Source organism: Dioscorea cayenensis, chromosome 20 (genome assembly GCF_009730915.1).
Source record: "Dioscorea cayenensis subsp. rotundata cultivar TDr96_F1 chromosome 20, TDr96_F1_v2_PseudoChromosome.rev07_lg8_w22 25.fasta, whole genome shotgun sequence".
NCBI lineage: Eukaryota > Viridiplantae > Streptophyta > Magnoliopsida > Dioscoreales > Dioscoreaceae > Dioscorea > Dioscorea cayenensis.
This window is the reverse complement of record NC_052490.1, coordinates 32,579,731-32,606,171: the sequence shown is the minus strand read 5'-3', so window position 1 is coordinate 32,606,171 and position 26,441 is coordinate 32,579,731. Positions and strand designations below refer to the sequence as shown.

Here is a 26,441-nt window from a genome sequence, read left to right as displayed (position 1 = left end):
ATGGTAGAAAGCAGATTGCATTTAGGGGTGGACATGGGCTTCTGTGGGTCGAGATTTCGAGATTTAGGCAGCTCAAATATACAACTCATATTCGGTTCTTTGAGCATGTCGAGAACCAAATTATTGTGATCCAGAGCCCGACTGATTTGATTGTCGTTAGTGCCAGGAGGCCTGAGAATCTCAACTGGACTCGATAAATAAATTTTATGCCAAAGATTGAAATAGCTAAATAAACTACTACTACTAACCCCTAAAATTTCTTCAAACATTTATATACATAATGATAGATTATAAATGTTTATCTTTTCAAGCCTATTACTTATTTATCATATATATAATTATATATATTATAAATAATATATGATATATATATTATTACTATTCGATCGGTCGGCTCGAGTCAGATTGAGTCGATCCCGGCGTCAAAACTTAGCCTGGTGAACATTTATTTGACCCGGTTTTTGGTACAGCTTTGTCTATAGCTGCGCTCAGATAGGAGTTGGGTCGGCACACATGATCGCCCGCCGCATGTCCAATTTCTAGTTGCCGAACCATTCATTCATTCATTTATTAATAAAGTGGATAAACAGGTAATAGAGATGGGTAAAACACACTACAAAATACAAGAGTATGGTTCACTAAAGGCGAGAGACATAATATATAAATAGTGACTAATATATATTTGACTTAAATGAGAAGCGAACATAGAATAGACAGGACGAGTGCCTCTACTAAATGTTCATAACTTAGCTGTATGCTTAGTTTATTGTAAAAATGAGCATGGCGATTAAAAGATCTGAACGGTTAGCTCGGTTTCAAGACGATAATAGTAAATGATTATGGGTGGCCGGCTCGCGATCGATTAATCTCCGCATTACGATTTCAAAAGTGTGCGTTAAGCGATTAATTGTGAGTGTGCACTCCTAATATAAATATATGCTTGTAGCTTCCGTAAATATATATGTGTATATATATATATATACCCTTTGGCACTAGCCCAAAGTCAGTCGTTTCTTTCGGGTCACTCGCATCAATAGTGCTGATGTGGAACTCAGCTGCAAGTTTCTCTAATGGTACTATTGAACACATGCAATTTTAATCATTTTATATCCGTTTTATATCCGAAGCATTTAATTGATTGCCTCCTTCGATGGAATTAAAAATAATAACATGACAACAAACATAGCACAAAGTTAATGTAATCCAAATTCATCCTCAAAATTCAAAAATGATTTACGATGCTCCAATTTTTATTTAAAATACCATTTATTATTTCATATAGGAAAAAGTACCACATATATTATTTAGAGCAAGGCAAGAAAATATAACATATATATATATATAAATATAACACAATAAATAATAGTATAAATGAAAATTTTCAATATCACAACTGCTTAATTGAATAATTGAGGTATTTTATTCCCCATCCAATTCAAAAGAGCGAGGTTTGAACCTCTTTCTCTACTATAAAGTTAATATAATTTGTCCACTGATATTCGATAAAGTTATTGGCTATCTTATATTCGATAAAACTATCGAATAATCAAAATTATGATTTACATATATATTATAAAAATAAAAATAGAGTGAGGTTTGAGCAATGATGGATTTGTCCATACTCCCACTATGACTCGTACTGAGGATATTTGATGCGGGACGCATGTGGAGAGACGCGATCGCTGGCGTCACTGCGTGTGGGCCAGCAAGTAATAAAGCATGATTTTGGTAATTCGTAGCGCTGGAGTTTTTAGGTTACTGGGCTCGCGCGCGTAAAGCGGGCCAGCAAAGTACGCAGTCACCAGTAGTCTTTGCGGCAAAGCGCAGGTCACGCATGATCGTCGCGATTCCATGACGGGTCGCTCTGGAAACAGAGCCCTAATTTTTGCTATTTTTGCAGTAATAATCGATTTAGCCATTTCTTTGGCTAGAAATCGATCTCGGTTTGCCGTTTCATGGGCTGCTAGTCTTCTCTCTTGTTAACTTTATCTCTGCGGTTATGTTGAAAATTTACCACTCTTTGGTATATTTTCGAATTATCTCCGCTTTTAGGATTATTTTACATATCTTTCGATTTGCTCTACTGTTAACGTAAAGCTGTGCCGTGAAGCAGGAATTCGTTTCAGGAATAGTTATTTTCTTGAGTAATAAAATTTACTCTCTTTTTCCAATTCTCGGCTATCTTTTGATGCGACGTTTTGAAGGCTTGTACTCGAGTATTAGATCTGCGCGAATCATGAGCTCGAGTATACCGCATGCAATCGATTATTTCATTGGGATAGTGTGTAATTGATCCGAATGGGATCATCATTGCTTGAAGCTGTGCCTCATTTTCCTTGGTGAGATTCCCATCATTGATTTGGAGAATCATCTACCATCTTTAACCCACTGTCAACATACAGGCTCATTAAAATAAATAAACTACAAATTCTATTGCAGAACTATCATGTACAACAATAGCGACATAAAAGAAATTTGCAACAATGCACTCGAGAGAAAGCCAAACTAGGAGAATTGCTCACCACGTGCTGATAAACTCTAACGAGACGGAAAACACAAAATACATACGTAGAGGCAAACACTAAATGAGTATGAAAGAGTCCAGCAGAGGTGACAAAAGTCTACTCGGTTACTGCCAAAACATCGGCTAGATCGAAAGCGAAGACTACTCCATGTCGGTGGAATTTCCCTTTGGCCCTCGCATTCGTGAAGACGTAGCGGGCGCTTCAACTCTTTTGAGGTTAATCCGCGGAACTCTGGAGTCGGGTCTCTAGCGCTAAAATCCCGTCCAGAGTGCGATGTGAGCGATTTTAATGATTATTGTACTTGAATTCATGGAAGTCATGATAAAGATTCGCTTTGTTTTTGTTTCAAGCCAAATGTTCCATTGCGGGCAGCCCCACGTGGTTCTCTGTCGAGCTACTATGGAAGAAATCTAGCACCCGCTGAGCTCCGAGAGTAACCTTAGAAAACGAGAAGGCCCAAGTTTGCGTTTGTTTAAAGGCCCCAAATCCTATCAGCGACAAAGTCCACGATGAATTAGGAGAGATGCTTTGTAGATTCTCGAAGATCCGCGTGACGTAAAACACAAATACTTTCGCGCGCGCACTCAAGGCAGCATGCAATCTTTTGACTAAGTTTATCTTTGGGTTAGGGATCGGTTCTCGCCAAAGCTGCCCAAGCAAAGAAGAGCGATTTTGCTTGCGGACAACTCGATTTCCGTGAAGAAAGAAGAATATAAAGGCGTTCTGGCTGCTACTACATACATATAAAGTCTCCAAAGCTTTAGTTCTATCTATATATATATATATATATATATATATATATATATATATATATATATATGATGTTAATACTAGTAACATATTAATTAATTTAAATAATAAATTAAATTCAAATATTTATTTTAGTTAATATTTACTAAATTCAAATTAAATAAACTTTAAAATTAAAACTAATCAAATTTGATCAATCGTTTTCACAACTCTAATTTAAACATTTACTATAATTACAATGAGGCTAAAATATTTAAAAGTTCTTCTGATTCCTAAACATCTTTAGTTTTCCGGCCAAAGTTTTTCTACACTTAATAAATCCTAATAGGAAAATTTTCAATTTACCATATATATATATACATATAGTATAAGTTTAAAATTACAAATATATTCTAAATAAATGTTTGATCGATTAAAATGCAGCAGTACTCTCATTTTATAATTCTTAGCCCAAGCTATACTACACATGAAAGAGACGACAAGAGTTTCCAACTAATCGAAGTTATCATATATAATCAACTATATATTGAGAAAATTTTCATCTGGAACATAGAACTCTGAAACCGACGTGACGAGAGAGAGAGAGAGAGAGAATATTTCATTTCTGGGCTCTTCAAAAAGTAATACTATATGCCCGAAGCAGTCACACGAAACCAGCCACCGGGCTGAGTGTGGCTGGTGATGTGCTGTGTCTCTTTGTTATTTATTTATTTTTATTTTAAAAATTATTTTAATAAAATAGAGAGACATTTTGTGTCTCTCTTGTCTGTAGCCCTAGTTTCTCTGCTCCCAGCCGCCGCTTCTCTCTTGCGGCACGAGTGCAACTCTCTCTCTCGTGTATCATGTGCCCTAGCTTTCTCTCTAGCTCCCGGCCATCGCTTCTCTCTCTCTGCCAATGTGCATGAATGCCTGGCAGCCGCTCATGCTGACTCTGCTGTGTTCTTGATCCTGGCAGCCTCTTAAACGAGTCTCAGCCCTTTTCGATCCAAATAAGCGCCCATCGGCATCTCCGATGCCATTAGATGACACGTGGCTTTCTTTATCCTTATAAAACTAATATCATCGTGAGAGTATTTGAAACATCCAAGATATGCAACAAATTAAATTGATCTGTTGATACCAATCTATTATTGGAGCAAATTAAGGGAGAGGTGCTAGCCTGCAGCATCTCAGCAAAATTATATATAGAATGGTGTCCTGGTATGATCTGGTCGTGCTGAACTTTTGTTGTATTCTAGTGATATCTCATTTGTTGTAAGCGTGAATGTGCTGGGCTTTGGTACCAGCCATGCTTGCCTTCCTGAAGAAGGGTATGCACTGTGCGTAGCATGGTTGATATCTCCTGAGGCTCTAAAGCTTGTCGTTGATGCTCTCTGTTGGCCAAACTCCGACTTATGGGTGTTTGATGATTACTTTCCATCTTCATGTTTTTAGGAACATCCTTTCTCATATTGTATGTGATGAATTACTGTCCATCTTCAGAACAAGGACCTGGAATGCTGGAATAACATGGGCTACTGGTGACATCACTGATGATAAAAATCTGCAGGCTCAAATAGAAGTGAATGTTTAAGAATCCCAGAGCGCAATTGATGATACTGCAAACTAAAATACACAGATCATCTGATTATTAGCAAATTGAAAATACACAAACTTTGAGCAGCAAAGTGACAACAAAATCTTGCAACAACTGGATGATACAAAAATCTGCAAACACAAAGAAGAAATTTATGTGGCATAGCACAGACAAATAATCAAACTTGTTTCTGTGACACAGACTTTATCATAAACAACTAATTTAAATCCTCCACAACGATGCAAAGAACAATCAATGTTAGATCCAAATGTAAATAAGAATATTCTTAAGATCAGCTAACCTCTCCTCCAATTTACTCAAATGCAAAATGTCCAATCCTCACTGATGGGACTTAACATCCATCCTCAGTAAAATTAATAAAACAATTTATCTCTCAATAATTTTTGAATCGGTTTGAAGTAGAATCCTCGAGGTGTTGTGAGTCAACCTTAAATATTATTATGATTTGTATAGACTCACGAAATAATAAATTGAGTTGCCAGGAAACTAACCGGATAAAATAAATCCATTCTCCTATAGTGGTATAAATTCACCTCAATTTCACTAAATGAAAGTAAAATAAAAATTATTGGCGCGAAAATTATGCACCATACATCATTTAGATCAAATTCCTTTAACTGAATGATAGAAACCTTTCCCTTAGAAATAAGGATTGAATCTTATCTGAAAACCATGGTACAGATTCTTGGACAGAGAGAGGGTGAGGCTGCTTCGGGGACTCAAGGTGCGTTGCAAGAGGAAAGGGAAGTGGCAGCTAGGAGCGGGATACAAGAGAGAAGAAAAGCGATGCCGAGACCGAGGGTGCTGGGAGAGAAGGAAACGGCAGGTGGCAAGTGGTGCTGGACAGAGGGGTGCGGCTGCCAAGGACTCATGCCAGAGAGAGATTGAAGCAGTGACTGGGAACGGGGTGCAGGAGAGAGGGAAGCGGTGCTACGAGCGGTGGTACAAGAAAGAAGGAAAGACGAGAGGGAGGAAAGAGAGTGATAGAGAGAGAGAGAGAGAAAGAGGCAGAGTCCTCTTTTTGTGTTGTATGTTTTGTTCTTTAATTTACCATAAAATGTAAAGAAGCAGCTATGCCACCCAGCCACATCAGTCGTGTGGCTGGTCTCGCATGACTACTTCGCTCTATATATAGCATTACTCTTCTTCAAATCCATCAAATTTCAATCATTTAGTACAAATCAAAGAGATCAAGAAGAACCAAGAAGCTTACAACTTTTGGGATGAGTAGTAGGAAAGTGATTGCTCATCCCACCAAATTGACTCACAAAATATGAAGAGAGAAGATAGGTGAGTTTGAGGTTTTTCTATTACCTGGGGTGGTATTTGGGTTTCAATATAATTATAAATACAGTAAATTTTAATTATAATATAATTGAAAAATATATACAGATTTTAAAAATACTGATGCAACCAGAATCTGTGTTTGATTGAGATGTATGACAAAGATTGCATTATAAAACTTTTGTATTTAGTAAGAGGCATTTGTAAAGTGAGTTAAAGTGCTTTTATATTTCAAAATATCTCGCTTTCATTATTAATTAGTTAACTATTAATTAGTATTATTAAATTAGTTATTAAATTTATTTGTATATTTATTAAATTTTATTATATTTTTACAATTTTTGAATTTTATTATTAATCTAACGAGAGTATTATCTTTCTAGCATGTTATTTAATGATTTTAGAATTATTATATTTATTATTTAACTCTTAATTTTATTATTAAATCAGTCTTTAAAATTAATTTTTAAAATATATTTATTATTATATTTATAATGATTCTACCTGAGATGTCAACGAACGTTTGATACTGTTTGTTTCTCATTGATTAAATTTGGCCAAATTCAACATAAGTTACGTAGCAGGACTTTCAAAACAAGGGTTTTAGTTTCTATCGTTAATTCCTGCAGCAAACTCAAATCATCTCATTAAACGCGTTATGCTGAAGGGTTTTAGAATCTTGCTGAATTATACACCCATTGGATTTTAAAAATTCGATGACTTCAAATTATACGTAAGCTCCAAAAGCTCGCCCAGAGCTAAACACTACTTACTGTAAAAGCTATTACTGACTTACTGGCACTATAACCGAGCGAGCCTATGTAATAATTTTTATAAAACCGTCCAAAAATTTCTATTTCCATTGATGTTTTGGTTTGAACTTTCTTTTAAATGTGTTAAAAGTGGGACCCACTTTTATCCCATGTGAGGTTTAAGGACGTGTGCTTAGAGAGACTTCCACCTTCATCCGCAACAACCAACCCCTGATGACATCTTACTTAAATTTCACATTAACTGCAGAGTTCAAAGGAGCTACACACAAGCCTCTGCCATCATCATTAACACCTTTGAAGAACTAGGGTCTCCGGTGCTGAACGCCCTGCGTTCCATGTTGGCCATTCCACCCCACACTGTCGGTCCTCTATTCCTCCTCTCCAAACACAACGTCCCCAGTGACGCCCCTGTTTCATCTCTCGCTTTCAAAACCTCTGGAAAGAAGACACTACTGCTTTGGAGTTTCTTAGACAGATAAAGCTTCAGTGTTGTATGTTAACTTCGGTAGTATTGCAAGTGCTGATGCAAAGACTTTTCTCGTCGGTAGAGTTTGCATGGGGGCTTGCCAATAGCAAATGTGATTTTCTTGGCTGGGTGCTAAGGTCTGATCTTGTCGAGGAAAAGAAGTACTCTCAGGTGATGACATGGAAGAGTTTTTGGAGGAGACAAGAGAAAGAGGTTTGGTTGTGAGTTGATGTCCTCAAGAGGTGGTTCTTGCACTGCTAGTTAGGAGGGTTTTTGACACAGCGTGGTTGGAACTCCACGTTGGAGAGTTTGTCCGGCGGTGTGCCGAGATGATGTCGTGGCCGTTCTCGCCAGGCAGCCGAAACATCGAATTGCAGGTTCGCTTGCGGGAATGGGGAGTGATGGAGATGGGGAGTGGTGTGGAGAGAGGGAGGTGGAGAAGTGGTGAGGGAGATGATGGGTGGCGAGAAAAGGGAGGGAGATGAGGGAAGAAGGCCTTGGAGTGGAAGGTGGTATTAATGCTTGTCAGATTGGTGGCCAATCTTTGGTTAACTCGGAGAGGGTTGTTAAGGAAGTCATGCACACGTTAAGTGCAACATCTTCATTTGAATTGGACTTGTGTTTAGTTTGGATTTGCTTCCCAATAATTTGAGTGCGGCATCTTGATTTTGAATTCGATTATTGTTTTTGTGTTTTGTTTTGATTTGCTCCCACGTAATCGAGTGCGAGATCTTGATTTGAGTGTAATTTGTGTTTTTGTTTATCAGGTGATTTATGTGATATAAGTGATTTTATATGTAAATGAATGTGTTTGGAGTTGATGTAGATTTTTATTTTATATGTAACCTGTATTTACATATCGATTGTGCAGTAGGTTGACACGATAGAATTAATTGGATCACTTTATCTAATATTTAATTATAAGAAAGATTTAATAAACAAAATTGTGTTTGAGTTAGTTATAGAAATATTTTAAGTATATATATGAAATATATAATTTAATATTTATATGATTAAATATTTTAAGACATAATTGAAAATATTATATTGTAGTGATTATAAAATATTTTTAAGTAATAAAATTAATTAAATATTAGAAAATTGTATAATTAAATATTTGTATGATAAACTATTTCTATAATTGAAAATATTATAATTGAAGGATGGGAGTGTTTTCATTTTAGGGTATAAATCAAGTAATAAGTATATTAAATATTTTTAAATTTAATAAATAATTTATTAAATTATTAAATTATTTTTATTTAAATTAGTTTTATAAAAGTATTAAACAATCATTTATATTAATAATAAACTACGTAATCTCATCGTCAAGCACTTACATGCGAAGGTAATTATATTTTTGAACTTATATCAAATTAATAAACAAATAGTAAAATGCAAAAGTATTTTAAATTACGTTATTTCACTGCTATAGTAAGGATGTAAAGTTGAAATATAGTATGTTCACTTACAATGGCTGTAATTTCACTTACAAATGAATCAAACTAACCCCTAAAAGAAACTAACATACATGTTTCATTCATGAATTATGAAAGTATTTTTATTTAAAATAATAATGATAATAAAGGTCACCCCGTAAATGATCTAATGGTAATTTAAAGTTATCCTTTTGCAATGATACTATGATACATACTATAAAATACTATAATAATATTGTTTTACAATTCATTTATATAAATATAGATTATTTTATTTAAAAACCACTTCCTATTCTTACTCTCGTAGCGTGCTTAGTGTGTTGAGTGGTGATCGAGGTCGACTTTTGTTAAATCGTAACACGAGTGTTTTCATACTAGAGAACCTACTTTCATTCTCATTTTGTGTTTATGTCTCAGTTCTATTCATGTTCTCATTTTCATTCGGTGAGCAAACGAAATAACTGTTAATGTATGAGGTGCCTGTGCTATGTGAGTTATGTGAGCGGACTTTGTTATTATGTGACTTTGGACTCAAATTCTAAATTAAGTTCACAAATCACCTTGTGGAGACGAACTTTAATGACAGCTTCTACATGCGCTTATATCATACGGCATGCAAACTTTATATTCATTGTTACCTCATGAATGATCCATGATTCAATATTATTTGAATGCTGATGTGTTGTTGTTATATTATAAAAGCATATAAGTTAATTGGTTGATAATATGTATACATATTTACTAACCCTAATTGTGTGATTTATAAAAATAATATTTGGGTTTATTTCTTTTGTGTAGGTTTCTTTGATCAAAGAACGCAGCATATTAAAAATAATTTTAAATAAAATAAACTATAATGAGCCTCTGATTCTGATTTAATCATGACTCATGCAAACAAACACTAAAAATAAAAATAAACATCAATTGTTCCTATTTAATCAAAAGTACACCATCCTATGGTCAAAACTTCTCTTCCCTCATCCGCAAACACCTACTTTTTAGTCTCCAAGTTTTTATCAATGTGACATAGAATAAACACCATTGCATATTAGGTATTTCTTCCCTTGAGTATAGGAGGAGTCGGTTTAATTGCTAGGCATGTTCCCTTACGTAATTGATGTACTTTACTCGCTTTGTGTCTCTCTCTAGGTAGCGATATCGTTCTCATTATTTAATCGGGCTGGATCATTCTCATCGACTGCAGATGTGTCAAGTGTAAATTGTAAAAGACTTAATCAGTATGCGTCGATCTACCGCGACTGTAATCAACCCAACCTCGACTAAACTATGGCGATTTAATTGTGCTCTAAAAAGTATTTAGTAGATTGTGCGTAAAACTACACAATTATAGGGACTGTCACCGCAATTAAAACCTAAGTGGCTAAGGATTCGTAACTTGTTAATTTATATTTATTTAAAAATATGAGATCAAATAAATAACATTTTTGATGGAGAAAAGCACATCGCGATCAAATATATCTATACATATATTTAAAATAGATGTATTAATCGGGCACCCTGAGATACTTTCTTAAGAAAATAATTATAATTATTTTTAAAAATATTATTACGCACGAATATTTGTTTTGTATTAATTATGGCATTATTAATATAAAAGTTTCATTGCATCTCATTAAATTTTGTATTAATATTTCATTAAACCTTTCAAAGCCAATTATAATGATTGAAAAATATTTGTTTTGTAAAAATATGTATGCCAAAAGTTTACATTATTATGAGTTATTTAAGCATGATTTTTTTAGGCCAATTTGCAAGTAATAATTGAAAAGAAGCATTTGTTTTAGATTTATATGTAAGCAAATTAGAAGTACATATATATATTTAAAGTAGATGCCCTGAGAGCATTTCAAGAAACAATTATAAATTTTTTAAAAAATATTATTGTACTTAAATATTTGTTTGCATTAATCATGACATTACTAATAGAAAAGTTTAATTACATTCATTAATTTTGTATTAATATTTCATTAAACCTTTCAAAGCCAATTATAATGATTGAAAAATATTTGTTTTGTAAAAATATGTATGTCAACGGTTTTACATTATTATGAGTTATTTAAGTTACATGATTTTTAGGCAAATTTGCAAGTAATAATTGAAAGAAACATTTGTTTTTGAGTTTATATGTAAGCAAATTAGAAGTATATACATGAGATCATTTTAAGGAATAATTATAATAAAAATATTATTGCACTTAAATATTTGTTTGCATTAATTATAGCATTACTAATAGAAAGGTTTAATTTAGCACTCATTAATTTTGTATTAATATTTTATTAAACCTTTCAAAGCCAATTATAATGATTGATTGTTTTGTAGAAATATGTATGCTAACGGTTTACATTATTATGAGTTATTTAAGCATGATAGGTCAATTTGCAAATAATAATTGAAAAAGAAGCTATTTGCTTTAATTTATATGTAAGCAAATTAGAAGAAATTGAATGTATTAAAAATGTAAAAATGAAAAAGAACAAGACATAGTAGGAAATTCTATAAAACCGAATGTAAGTGTTTGAAAAATGTGATTACAATCCTAACATCATTCATTTTGATTTTGATATTAATTGCATATTGTGATATCTATTATTGTGTAATTATTTGTTTTACCTTCTCGAATTCGTTTAGTTTCTTTTCTTTTCTTATTTATTTATTTATTTATTTATGGGATGGTTCTTATGTTATGTATTATTGTATTTGCATTTGTTTATTTATACCAATTATTTATAACCTGAAAAGCCAGCTAAGAAACTACAAATTATTAAAAATATAAATGAGAAGCAACATGAATTCACAAGTCCAATTTAAAATTTGTAATTCCCTATGCATGTTCTGCATTCCTCTGTATTAAAAAGGAAATCATAACTGGATTTTATGAATATTGAATTGCTTTTGAGCTTGGTTCTTGATACTAGCATCACTCATAGATACCCAAAATAAAAATTTTGCTTGAGGGGTCGACTGTTCTCCCGGTTCCCTTTCAAGCAAACTCTCAGTGAAGCCTCCGAAGGTAACAACAGGCGAAGGGACCGCCCCCTTTGGATCCGCACTATTGTTGATGCTCCAATTCAATTTTAGAGAGTATAATCCTTCAACATGATATAATTTTTACTAAACTACGAGAGTTAAATAGTCCTTTTGAATTAAATAGTGTTGGTGTACGGTTTTTGTTGTTTATTTGTTTACCTTCAATATGTTTTTACTCCCCCATCAACATAATCATATATAGAGGAATTGCTCATTTCCTCCTACATCTTTGTCACTTAAACAAAACATCCCCTTGACGTTTTGTACATATCTAAAAACATCCCTTCTTGAATAAGTAACTTTTAAATCCAATTGATGGGTAGTAGGTGAAGTTTTAATGAAGTTACTATTATGCCCTTTCTTTGTATAATAAAATTTTTAGTTTTCCAAAGCCTATAACAATTAAATAATTTTTAGTTTTATTAGAAGGACTTAAAGATATATTTGAAAAGTGACAGGGATTAATAAATAATTTCTCAAATTTTTTAGTTTTCTCAAAGCCCATAACTGTCAAACCATTAAATTATTTTGTTTTCCAAGGTAAAAATCCTTGAAAAGATGTCTTTTGAGAAAAACAATTTTATTGGAGTTTTTGCTCAAAACCGAATAGAACTTTTGGAGAGATAACCATGCTTATGTGATTCACACGTTGTTTACACTTGGATGTCGAATCTAAGAGAACCCATCTTTTGAGAGAAAAGTATGAAGCCCAAAGGTAGAAAGTAAAAAGAGAAAGACCTAATCAAAAGAAAAAGGAAAGCAGATGCAATAATAGTTGTGAAACATTATTATCATGACCCCAAGCTGAGAAGTATGAAGGTTCGGTGACATCCAAGGCTAGCACACTTTTTACTAAAAATTGGCAATGTTGGGAATTTTTTGCCAATATGTAAAGATAACGCACTATGTGATTGTTTGACACATTTTGAGATCATTATTTAAGTGACCAAAATTTGCTAGATCAATTATGCACAAATCACATTGGCTATTGTGAGAATAACTTAAAAAGCTAACCTGATGATGACATTTGATCAAGTTATATGATGGGAAGGAAGTAAGCGTTGTTATTATTTATTACGTAAATAGAGATATTATATAATATCGTTATCTCTTTTATTATAGCACATAAGTCATTAATAATACTTTTGTTAGTGGCAATATTTCTCCTTTTTATGTTTAGTTTATCACTTGTTACCTTTAATATTAGGTTTTATTGTTCACATTTGCTATAAATATGTGATATTGTACAATCATGTTCAAAAATCTGATGTAACAAATTATTATATCTAGTTATGTTTATTTTGTCTTCTATCTATTTAATTTGTAAAGAACTTGTTTATTATTGTACTATACATACATGTTTATTTTCTTACACAACATATTTATCGGCATATTTATTTTGTTAAATGCTTGGATATTTATATTCCATATTTATGCATTTTGTGCTAATGTTTGCTATTTTTCACCAATTTTTAATTTAAATCTAGCAAAACCAATTTGAGATTGATCTCATCAGTAGCTACAAGTCAATTTAAGGAATATATGATAGGTTATTGTAGAGCCATCAAGATTCATAAAAATAAAACCTAAAAAGCAGAAAGGAACCACTAAAAATAGTTCAAAGTGTCACAAACAACCTCCAATACTATTGAATTTTATCTCTTAGAAAAAGAAACTTGTAGGTTTTGCACAGTTGGATAAGATGTAACATATGACCTTTGTTTATCTTTCTTAACTCTCAAATTAATAAGTAATTAGTGTGTTACCTAATTTTATATTAATTCATTTAATATGAGTGGTTTCTCTTTTATGTAATTTGATGTAATTTATTATAATATGTAAACATTTAGTATTACTGTTTATTTAGTAAAACATATGTTTGCCACTCAATTTCAAGATGAATTCTTTAATATCATGACTATCTACTTAGTTTCTAGCTTATCCATTTATTTGTTGCATTATATCTTCATTATTAATTATATTTTTATTATTTTCAGAAAAGTTATTTAGTTATGTTGAGGAAGTAAAAAGAATACAAATGGCTTCTTTTAGCAAGCTTTTAAAAACAACTAATTAATGCTTGACAAGTCCTTATATCAATGTTTCTCCAAAAATCACAAGGGCAATTGAGACAATTTTTAAAAGTATCACTGCTCAAAGTGACGGCAAGGACCTAAAAAGGATGAAGTTTAGAAAGGAGAGCGCCGGAAAAGACCTAAAAAGGATGAAGTTTTTAAAAAAAGGGTTTGAATGATATATAATTTTTGTAAAAACTTAAAAGATATACTTGAAAAGTAACATGAACTAATAAATAATTTTTCCTTATATATATAATTTCACTTTTCATAGATAATACTTAAGTAATCTATTCAACCAACCCTACATTAGAAGAGTGAACTATCCATCTACGTACATATATACCTCATACTAACATTAATACTAACACTACTACTAATATAGTAGATTTCCAACAAAACATTATTTTTAATTTCAATGGGCTGGTACTGAGTTACTCCTAATAATTTTCTTATATTCACAACCAGATATAGAAGGGCGGCCATCAATAATATAATTAATTCATACAAACGAGGATAATATATTTGTGGTGAAGAAAACAAACCCTCAATTAATTATTGATCCCCAAAGCTGCATAAATAACACCATAATACTCCACCAAATTAGCAACACAAACATGGATGCCAAGTTCCAAGCACATGCAGAGAAACCTCATGCAGTATGCATCCCATTCCCAGCACAAGGCCATATATCCCCCATGCTCCACCTCGCGAAGCTCATCCACTCCCGTGGCTTCCACATCACCTTCGTCAACACCGAGTACAGCCACAAACGTCTCCTCTCCTCCCAAGGCCCCGTTGATCCCCTCACCGCCGATGACTTCAATTTCACCACCATCCCCGACGGTCTCCTCCCTCTGCCGAGCTCAACGCCACTCAAGACATCTCATCTATTTGTGCTTCCACTTCCACCACTTGTCTCTCTCCTCTGCTTCAACTCATTCACAAACTTAATCAGAACAAACCTACTGTTTCTTGTATCGTTTCCAGTTGTATCATGACTTTCAGTGTTGATGCTGCTAAGGAGCTTAGCATCCCTGTTTTGGTTCTGTGGACTCCTAGTGCTTGTGGCCTCATGTGCTACCTCCATTTCCAGCAGCTCCTCCAGGATGGCCTTATCCTCTCAAGGGTACGTACGTATGCTTTCTCTTCTCAGATATTTAGAATAAATTTACTTCCGTATATATATAGACAACTAACATTAATATTGTATTCGATGAAGATGAAGGTAACCTAAGTGATGGATATCTAGACACTCCAGTACCATCTGTGCCAGCTATAAAGGACGTGTGCTTAAGAGACTTCCCCACCTTCATCCGCACAACCAACCCTGATGACATCTTACTTAAATTCACAATAACGGAAGTTCAAAGAGCCACACAAGCCTCTGCCATCATCATTAACACCTTTGAAGAACTAGAGTCTCCGGTGCTGAACGCCCTGCGTTCCATGTTAGCCATTCCAATCTACACCGTCGGTCCTCTATTCCTCCTCTCCAAACACAACGTCCCCAGTGACGCCCCTGTTTCATCTCTCAGTTTAAACCTCTGGAAAGAAGACACTACTTGCTTAGATTGGTTAGATAAAAAGATAAAAGCTTCAGTGTTGTATGTTAACTTCGGTAGTATTGCAGTGCTGAGCAAAGATCAGTTGGTAGAGTTTGCATGGGGCTTGCCAATAGCAAATGTGATTTTTTGTGGGTGATAAGGTCTGATCTTGTTAGGGAGGAGAATTATTCAGGTGATGACATGGAAGAGTTTTTGGAGGAGACAAGAGAAAGAGGTTTGGTTGTGAGTTGGTGTCCTCAAGAGGTGGTTCTGGGGCATGCAGCGGTTGGAGGGTTTTTGACACAGTGTGGTTGGAACTCCACGTTGGAGAGTTTGTCCGGCGGTGTGCCGATGATATCATGGCCATTCTTTGCTGAGCAGCCGACGAACTGCAGGTTTGCTTGCAGGGAATGGGGAGTGAGTATGGAGATAGGGAGTGGTGTGGAGAGAGGAGAGGTGGAGAAGGTGGTGAGGGAGATGATGGGTGGTGAGAAAGGGTGGGAGATGAGGAAGAAGGCCATGGAGTGGAAGGAGCTTGCATTGAAGGCTTGTGAGAATGGTGGACAGTCTTTGGTTAACTTGGAAAGTGTTGTCAAGGAAGTCATGCTTCCTAATCACTATAAGTGAGCATCTTGATTTGATTTGGATTTGTATTATGTTGATTAAACATTAATTACTATTTTACTTACAAGTATGAATCATGTTTATTAATGATATAAAAATAATTTTATCACTTATTTTTTATCTAGATCATTAATTTAATTTATTATTTTCATTTTCATCCAGTGAACTAAATCACTGTCAATATGTGATATATCTGTGGTTGTGATTATGTGACAGACTAAATTTAAATTTCACAAATTAATCACCTCATTAAAAACGAACTTTAATGACTTTTACATGCGCTAGATGCCTAGATCACATGCCATGTTACATCATGGATTATGCATGATTTAGTGTATATTTAATTTAAATGCTGAAGGTTTTTTTTTTAAGTTAATTGGTTGATAAATGTGCAGAATAATTTAAGAGGCCTTAGTGTTTTCATTGTCCTCATCCATTCATTAACTTGCAATTTGTCTAATTTTTTTTATATAGTTTTTATTCATTCATCTAGTTGTGTGATTTCTTTTAAATAATATTTAGGTTTATTTAGTCTGAAGTTTTTATCAATGTGACATTGAACGGCCACCATATGATTTTATTTGTTTTCTAGCTCATTCCGTAACTTAATTATATTTATTAAAAAAAATATGAGATCCAATAAATAACATTTTAATGGATTAATCCACAGGTCCCACATCGCATCAAATCTATTTTTATAATAAACATTGAATGGAAATTCTAAATAAATTAAATGTGAACGGCTAAGGATAAGTGGATAACAACAAACATCTCAAATTAAAATTATAATATTATTTATTTATTTAATGTCACATTAGAACAACTTGGTGGAGGAAATATAAGTGTACCACCCTAAGTATGTCATTTGTCCTAAACCTCTTGGAAAACCCGGGACTGGGATGAGAATAAATTTTGGAAAATGAGAACATAAATGAGTGAAGTTACCATTCGCTATAAAAAGATAATCCAATAGATTTGGTTTAGTAGTACCACCGAAATAAAATATGGGTTATTCTTAACCATGAGTTTATAAATTTTATTATTTATTTATTATATAATATAGGAATAGATTGGTAATTATATTAAAAGATGAGTCATATCTTAGTTCCGTTGTAACTACTATCAAATCGTGATTATTTTTCTTTCCAATCAAAGATGGAGAGAAGACAAAGAATACGTTACCCACTGAATCTTATCCCAAAATCATATAATTTAAATTATATATTTATATATTATAAATATCTAAAAAAAGATATAGGTCTATTTAATTGTAAAATTATTGATGATTAGATAAGCATAAAAAAATTATATATATAAATCACTTTAATTGCTTTATTGTGTTTTTTCTAGAAAAATTAATTCATGAAGCTTTAACGGCAATGTGGTGTGGTGTGGTATTCTTTAATTAGTTTTGAAATTGTATTTTTTTTATAGATTTTTAACTAATATTCTATAGATTTTTATTTTTATCAAAATAATAAAAAATAAATTGGGGAAATGGGAATCCACTAACCCTAATAATTCCCTTGGGTATGAGAAAGGGGGAAAATTTATCCCTATACTTGAGGTTGTGGACAAAGGTAAAGGATAAATGTTTGAATTCAGGCTTAGGAATACAATGGGAAGATACTAGGGATATATTCCTCAACATATCAAATGATTTATAATGCATTATTATTATTATTATTATTATTATTATTATTATTATTATTAAAATAGATTAATTATAAATTTATTAAAAAAAAAATAAGATTACATAGAAAGGACAAGTAAGGATACAAAGGCTATCAGACTCAAAAATATCTATTTCATAGAATAAGATACATTGACACTTCTAAAATAATTTAGAAAAAGAACTAATTCAAAATGGCATGAGCCAGAGTTGAAGACAGAGCTGAGATGAAACCCATGTTGGTCATTTTTTCATTGTAATTATTCAGGACCCAAGAATTATTATTATTATTATTATTATTTTCATTTTTTCCAACAGCCATGTCATTTGTTCTCATTAACATGCTAAATATTAATTAGCGTAAAAGAGTACAAAAACATAAACGTACGTTACTTTGAATGATTGTGGGCCTGTGGCAAGGACATTTCACTAGGATAGTTCATCATTGATGTGAAGGGGATCACATCAATTTTTTTTTTTAATTGTTGATGTGAATAGGATCATCATTATTATTATTTTAATTTTTTTATTTTTAACTTCAGTAGAGAATAGAGATTCCCATCATTTATTTGGAGAATGACCTATCAAAAAAAAACTTGAAGATAACAAATAATTGGGATTTTTTTCAATATATGATATTAATACTAATATCATATTAATTAATTAAATAGCAGTTTGAATTGGTAAACATTTATTTTAATTTATATTAATTAAATCAACTTTAATTAGAACCTTTTAATCTAATGCTAGCAATCTTTTTACAATTCTAATTAAAAATTACTTTATAATTATAATAATTCTTACAAATTTTCAAATATCCTTTTTAGATCCTTACAAAGTTTTTTTTTATCTAATAAATCTTTATCGAAATTCTCTAAAAATTTATGATTTACCATGAATATATATATATATATATATTATACCCTTGTCTTGTCCCATAGAGCTCATTCGGCTAGCTCACTTGCTCTGACCTCTAGGGCTTACTCAATCCTAATCTCGCTTCTCTAATGAGTTCCCGGAGTCTCACTAAGCTAGGACAGGCTAAACTCTAACTTGGTGAGCTCATCAACGCTCGCATTAGCTAGGTGAGCCTACTTAGGAGCCCTCAGCCTCCTAAGGTCAAGATGAGTTTGAGGTCAAGGTAAGCTTACCCAGTAGGGTAGGCTTGTCTCAACCCTAAGAGCTCTTAGCTATGAGTTTGCTCCACCTAATAAGCTTGTCATGGTCAAGCACGCTTGCTCCAACCCTAGGAACACTCGCATGCCCCTCCTGATGGAACTTGATGAATTTCACAATGAAAATAATCCCTATGAAAAGCCAGAATCTTCTTGATTGGAAATTATTTGGAAACAACATAAATTTAGCAAAAACGTACCTATACTTGAATCCATTGATGATGATGATTGGGTCTTGTGGTTCTTCTAATTGATCACACGCAGAGAGAGAAAATGGGAACCCTAATTCAGAAAAACCTAATTCTGAATCTCAGATCGTTGCGTGCTCAGTCAGGGACCACACCCTATTTATAAGAAATTTTTATGGAACTAATTACAAGTCTGCCCATCATAGACTTGACGATTTTGCCCCCAGGAATTCTACACATCACATTATAATTATATAAATCCACACATCTAGTTTAGATAATTAGGATCATATCCAAACTTTAATTTAGATCACCTCAATTGGGTCCATTCAAAACTAAATATGATAAGATATACACAATTATAAATGTTATTTGTGTATGTCTACACAACTTGTGCACATATATCCTTAGATCCCTACATGATGTGTGGTCCAAAACCCAACAATCTCCCACTTGGACCATACAATCATGCACCTTCGAGAATTAAAAAATTGTGTATAAATTACCATCAACAACCAAAATGTGATCACAACTGAAAAATTACCTAAATCAATCTCGTCCATCAGCCTCGTCCATCAGCCTCATCCATACATGGAACAAAGGGTCAGTCGTCGCCAGTATAATGCAACTAAATCCACAATGATCACATATACCGACTTAACTAATGACATAGATCAAGTGTGGATCTGTAGCATGGAAATTACAAGCCAATGTGATCTACGCTTGTCTATTTTCAACTGGTCCAACTTTACAAACATCATGAGATCATAGTTCAGAGTAAAACAATGAATAATCTAAAATTTTCCATAAAATCTATTACAAATGTCATGACATTAATACAAATATTAAGCTAACTAAATATAAACTCCCACTAATTAAAGCATCTTTACTAATGTCAACCATATAAGCAACATGCTTGTTGAAAACTATAGGCGCTCATGCAAGTAGATCCACAATAATGGAGTTTATTCCTATAAGCTCAATATTCACAGAACCACTCTAAACTCTCTTTTCTTTGTCGTCTCAATTTTCAAGCCCTTTAATTTCCTAGCTAGATGACACATATCGAGGACTACTCCTGTATATTCCTTACCCTTATATCTCATAGAGACTAGTTTCCTCAGGGTAGCACTAGTCTCCACCTTATCACTTCTTATAAAGCAGTATTCCAGGGTGTCGAAGAATTGCTAAATATCTTTTTCCTCAAACATAGTGTCCTGAAAAAAAAAACCTCCAGGATTGTATTCTTCATGATCATTAGACCGATACGGTTAGACCACTCCCACCTCTCAAAGATTCTTGTCATGAATGGAGCTTTGATCTATCAGATGTGCGGGACATGATTCCTTTAACGCATAGTCTATATCCATATATACATCCCAAAACGAGTGTTACTTTAGCTTTCCAAACCTTAAAATTTGAGCCATTAAGCATGGGAATGCCATTGAGTGTAGCAAACAGCTTATTAACACTCATGATGACTATTTTACAGAGAGCAATAACCAATTATTAGCTCATAATTAATTAACCAGAGGTCTAATAATCATAATATACAAATAACAACAACCCATCTTCAAGCTAATCGAGTGATATCAAATTTAGTCTTTGTACAGAGATTCAATTTACTAGTGATTAGCTTGTTGTAATAATCAAGTTTTATAGTAAGATCCAATCAAGTACAAAGCCTTCCTTTGGGGTGACTAAATACTCACAACATACATTTTATAACTATAAAAAACTAATTACCACATATGCAAATAAATTTCTGCTAGACAATAGCCTTTCTTTGGGCTGACGTGTTGTCTGCATAAGAATAAACATGCACTAATACTATGGTTATTTTCAAACAAAAGGTTTTCACAACATAGGTCACTTTGGTGACGATGTTGTTTCTATCAATTGCAGTAAATACCCAAAAAAAGCTTATAAAAGCAACTCTAAGTTGTTATCTTCCTAATGATTATTAAAATAACTTTATAATCATGAACAAAAATTAAATTCATAATAATCTCAAATGAATCCTCAATAATTAAATTAAAATTCAAATGTTATCCTAACTAAAATCAAAGTGAATTTTAAATTGGTATAAAATATTAAATATATTCCAGAACTTTGATTGGGATAATCATAAAAAATTAATTTAATCAATATAAATATAAATTAACATATAATAACACCCTTGTGATCTCTAAAATAAAAAAACAATTAGCATAACATAAATCCTTAATTATGCAAATTAATCCTTTAGTGGGAGAAACATAAAATTAAACCAAAATTATATATATAGTCTGCAGATAATCAACTTGTAGACAAATTAATAAGCTATCCTGCAATATGTGGAAAAACACTCAAATTGAAGCCGATAACTTTAATTTAATGGCCCTAAACACTCTTGTGATCAATAACTTTGCATGTCTTAGCCTCCGACAAATACCAGAGGGCCCACATCCATGAAAATCATATTATATATTAATAAATATGATTATATAAATTAACTAGTGATTTTCAAAATCTTTGAAGGATTCTCATGAGATTAAAAACCAAATTAAATTTAACGTATATATGGATATCTAATCAACAAGTAATTATCACACTAATCACACACATACATATATATTAACGAACTCAACTAACTTCTACACTGTGATCGCCGTATATACAATTTAATTTTATATTAGCATGCAAACTGGCCCAAACATGCAAACCAAATTATATATATAAATTAATAAATTCAAACATTATGATTTAATTCAAAAAATCTAATTATTCCCAAATAATTCCAAAGCAAGATCGCTCTAGTACCACTTGATGGAATTAGATGAATTTCACAATGGGAATAATCCCTATGAAAAGTCAGGATCTTTTTGATTGGAAATTATTTGGGAACAACATAAATTTAGCGGAAGCATACTTACACTTGAATCCATTGATGCTGATGATTAGATCTTGTAGTTCTTCTAACTGATCAGACGCAGAGAGGGAAATAAGAACTCAGAAAAACCTAATTCTAAATTTCAGATCGTTGCGTGCTCAGTCAAGGACCACACCCTATTTATAAGAAATATTTATGGAACTAAATATAAGTCTGCACATCAAAGACTTGAAGATTTTGCCCCCAAGAATTCTGCACATCACATTATTATTATTTAAATCCACACATCTAGTTTAGATAATTAGGACCCTATCCAAAATTTAATTTAGATCATCTCAATTGGGTCCATTCAAAACTAAATATAATAAGATATGCACAATTATAAATGTTATTTGTGTACTTCTACACAACTTGTGCACATATATCATTAGATCCCTACATGATGTGTGGCCCAAAACCCAACATCTCCAAGCTTGTCCTCACTAAGACTATGAGGCTCACTCTAACCTCAAGGGCCTATTCAACCTTAAGCTTACCTCACCCTTATGAGCTTAGGTAGCCCTTAACAAATTCATTGGCATGAATGAGCCCGGCCCCTTACCCTTTTTCTCGGGCCTCCTTGGGTTTGGGGTAAGTTGGCCGAGCCTCCTAACATGGTTGTGTGTGGCTTTCCAAGAGGATGAGCTAGCTCACCTATGCTTGCATGGCATCATAGAGTAGTTGTAAGGAAAATCGGGCGCTGGATGGGCTCTCCCAACCTCGATGAGCAGCCGTGAGGTAGACTGGGCATAGGAAAAACTCTCCTAACCTCAATGAGCTCCGTATGGCTAACCGAGTCCAGAGTATTAGTGAAGTAATGAAAGACATGAGAGAGATAAGGTGTTGTGTAATTTAATAAAAATTAATCAATTAACTAAAAAATTAAATTATCAAGGTCTAAAAATACACTTATTTGGATGCAAGGATTGATCCCAAGGAATGGTAATCAATCCTTGTGGCATGTGCATGCCCATGTTTGAGCATGCACCAATGGGGTAGGGGATGGGATTGAGGGGGACTTCATCCCCTCAAAATCTGGATTGCTCATGCCCCGAATTTTGAGGGACATGAGTATTCCTTGCCTTTTAATTACCATTTTACCCTGAATAAATAAAAAAATTATTTTTATAATATATCCAATACTTCCTATAATTAAATCACTCTTAAATTAAATACATCCTATAATTAAATCACTTTTAATTAAATTAATTTATGTCATTAAAATATTTAATTATCATAATTAAATAAAAAAATATTATCATGAAATTATTTTAGGAAAGTAAAAATTTTGTCTATTTTATCTTACATAAAAAAGTAGTAAAAATGTAGTTAAAATTTATTATTTAATTTAATATTTAATTATAGAAATTAAATTGGTTAATTCTTAAATGAATTAATTATTTTAATTATTATAATAAAAATGTATAATAATTAAAGTGGATTTTTATTTAAAATATTTAATTATAATAATTAAAATGAATAATTTTGTTTAAATTATTTTATAAATTAAAAAATTAGTTATCCTTAAATATAATTAATTTATTTAAAAAAAAATTATAAAAATTGGAGTCATTTAATAATTTTTTTTTTACAATTAGAGGGTATAAAAATAATTTTATTAAAATTTTTCTCTATACCCTCTCTTATTCCTATCCACATCCCTTCCAATGAGACATTACTTTTGTTCACATCTCTTTTTTATTTATATCCCAATCCCCATCCGTATCCACTTCTCCTTTTCCATCCCCATCCTCATATTCCCATTCCGCTGACCTTAGATTTTCCAAAAGATTTGACCGACCTTAGTCAGTCACAAAGTATTATTTTTATGGTCATGTGCAAGTGCAACTCCCAACAAATCATTATTTTCAATTCTAATGGACTCTTAGCATCTTTAGTGGGGGTTTAATGGGGTTCAATAAACAATGAAACGGTAAACCCTCCATAAAGAGGGTTTAACGCCGGCCACTGAACGTTTGGTAGCCACCAAAAGCTCAATGAGTGGGCCCCATTATTTTTTTTTTTAAATTAAAAATAATGGGACCACATCTTTAATTTTTATTTTTATCATCACAAATAAATTATTTTTTTCAAAATAATATAGTAATTTAATATTTTTTAATATTTTAAATTATTTTAAATATTTATTTTGTATTATAATTTTTAAAAATATATTATTTAATTATTTTATTAATAATATTTAAAATTTTGTTAAATAATTATAGTAAAAAAAATAATTTAATAAATAGGAGTTTAATAAGTTGATTGTGAGCTTCATTTTATAGAATAACTATTAATGAAGATAGTTTCATAAGTAAGAGTTAAATGAATTTATGAGATGACTTAATCATCTAACGGTATCATAGTCTAACAATTAAAGATGACAGTACCTCTAAAAAGTTTCAATCATTTACAGCCAGATCTTTAAGGGCCCTTCAATAATATTATTGATTCGTACAAGCAAGGAAAACATGTTTGTGGTGAACTGAAGACAAAAGAGTCAAGCTCAACTAATGGTTCCCCAAGAACCTTCATAAATAACACCATATGAATCCTATACCCCATCACCAAACCAACACAAAGATGGAAGCACAAGCAGAGAAACCCCATGCAGTATGTATCCCATTCCCAGCACAAGGCCATATAGCCCCCATGCTCCACCTTGCCAAGCTCATCCACTCCCATGGCTTCCACATCACCTTCGTCAACACCGAGTACAACCACAACCGTTTTCTCTCCTCCCAAGGCCCCGCCGCCCTCCTCGCCGCCGATGACTTCAACTTCACCACCATCCCCGACGGCCTTCCTCCCTCTGGAGAGCTCAACGTCACCCAAGACATCCCATCTCTTTGTGCTTCCACTTCTACCACTTGTCTCTCTCCTTTACTTCATATCATTCACAAACTTAACCAGAACAAACCTACTGTTTCTTGTATTGTTTCCGGTGGTTTCATGACTTTCAGTGTTGATGCTGCTAAGGAGCTTGGCATCCCTGTTGTGTTACTCTGGACTACTAGTGCTTGTGGCTTCATGTGCTACCTCCATTTCCAGCAGCTCTTCAAAGATGGCCTTATCCCTCTCCTAGGTATCTTAATTTTTCTCTTCTCAGATAGATAGTTAGAATAAATTTATCTATTTTTATACTTGGTAACAATATTGACTTTGTAAAATGAAGATGAAGGTAAACTCAGTGATGGATATCTAGACACTCCAGTACCGTCTGTGCCAGGGATGAAGGACATACGGTTAAGAGACTTTTCCCACCTTCATCCGCACAACCAACCCTAATGAAATCCTGCTAAACTTCACAGGTACTGAAGCTCAAAGAGCCACACAAGGCTCTGCCATCATCATTAACACCATTGAAGAACTAGAGCCAACAGTGCTGAACTCCCTGCGTTCCATGTTAACCATTCCAATCTACACCATTGGCCCTCTATTCCTCCTTTCCAAACACAACGTCCCCAGTGGCCCTGTTTCATCTCTCAGCTCAAACCTATGGAAAGAAGACACTACTTGCTTGGACTGGTTAGATAAAAAGGATAGAGCTTCAGTGTTGTATGTTAACTTTGGTAGTATTACAGTGCTAAGCAAAGATCAGTTGGTGGAGTTTGCATGGGGGCTTGCCAATAGCAAATGTGATTTTTTGTGGGTGCTAAGGTCTGATCTTGTTAAGGAGAAGAATTACTCAGGTGATGACATGGAAGAGTTTTTGGAGGAGACAAGAGAAAGAGGTTTGATTGTGAGTTGGTGTCCTCAAGAGGTGGTTCTGGAGCATGCAGCGGTTGGAGGCTTTTTGACACATAATGGTTGGAACTCCACGTTGGAAAGTTTGTCCGGCGGTGTGCCGATGATCTCGTGGCCGTTCTTTGCGGAGCAGCCGACGAACTGCAGGTTTGCTTGCAGGGAATGGGGAGTGGGGATGGAGATAGGGAGTGGTGTGGAGAGAGGAGAGGTGGAGAAGGTGGTGAGGGAGATGATGGGTGGTGAGAAAGGGAGTGAGATGAGGAAGAAGGCCATGGAGTGGAAGGAGTGTGCATTAAAGGCTTGTCAGATTGGTGGCCAATCTTTGGTTGACTTGGAGAAGGTAGTTAAGGAAGTCATGCTCCCCAATTGATGCATGTGGGCATCTTCATTTGATTTGGGTTTTGTATGATGTTGGTTAAAATAAACGCACATGTTTCTGTCAGCTAAAATGAACGTATTTTTCATTTTAAAAATTAATAATAATAATAATAATAATAATAATAATAATAATGCTAAATTAGTTTCATTGGTTTGTCATTTAATGCGGTCTTTTAATGCACTCCAGTCTCCATAGTGTAACTGTGTTGACTGTCAAAGTGAATATCTTGGTAATCTTGTGC

General features: G+C 33.4%; 2 pseudogenes; both read left to right on the top strand.

The window, feature by feature from the left end:
* Positions 1 to 14,508: 14,508 nt before the first annotated feature.
* On the top strand, positions 14,509 to 16,151 carry LOC120251510 (annotated as a pseudogene).
* An 8,502-nt stretch (positions 16,152 to 24,653) lies between these two features.
* On the top strand, positions 24,654 to 26,214 carry LOC120251511 (annotated as a pseudogene).
* The last annotated feature ends 227 nt before the right edge of the window (positions 26,215 to 26,441 follow it).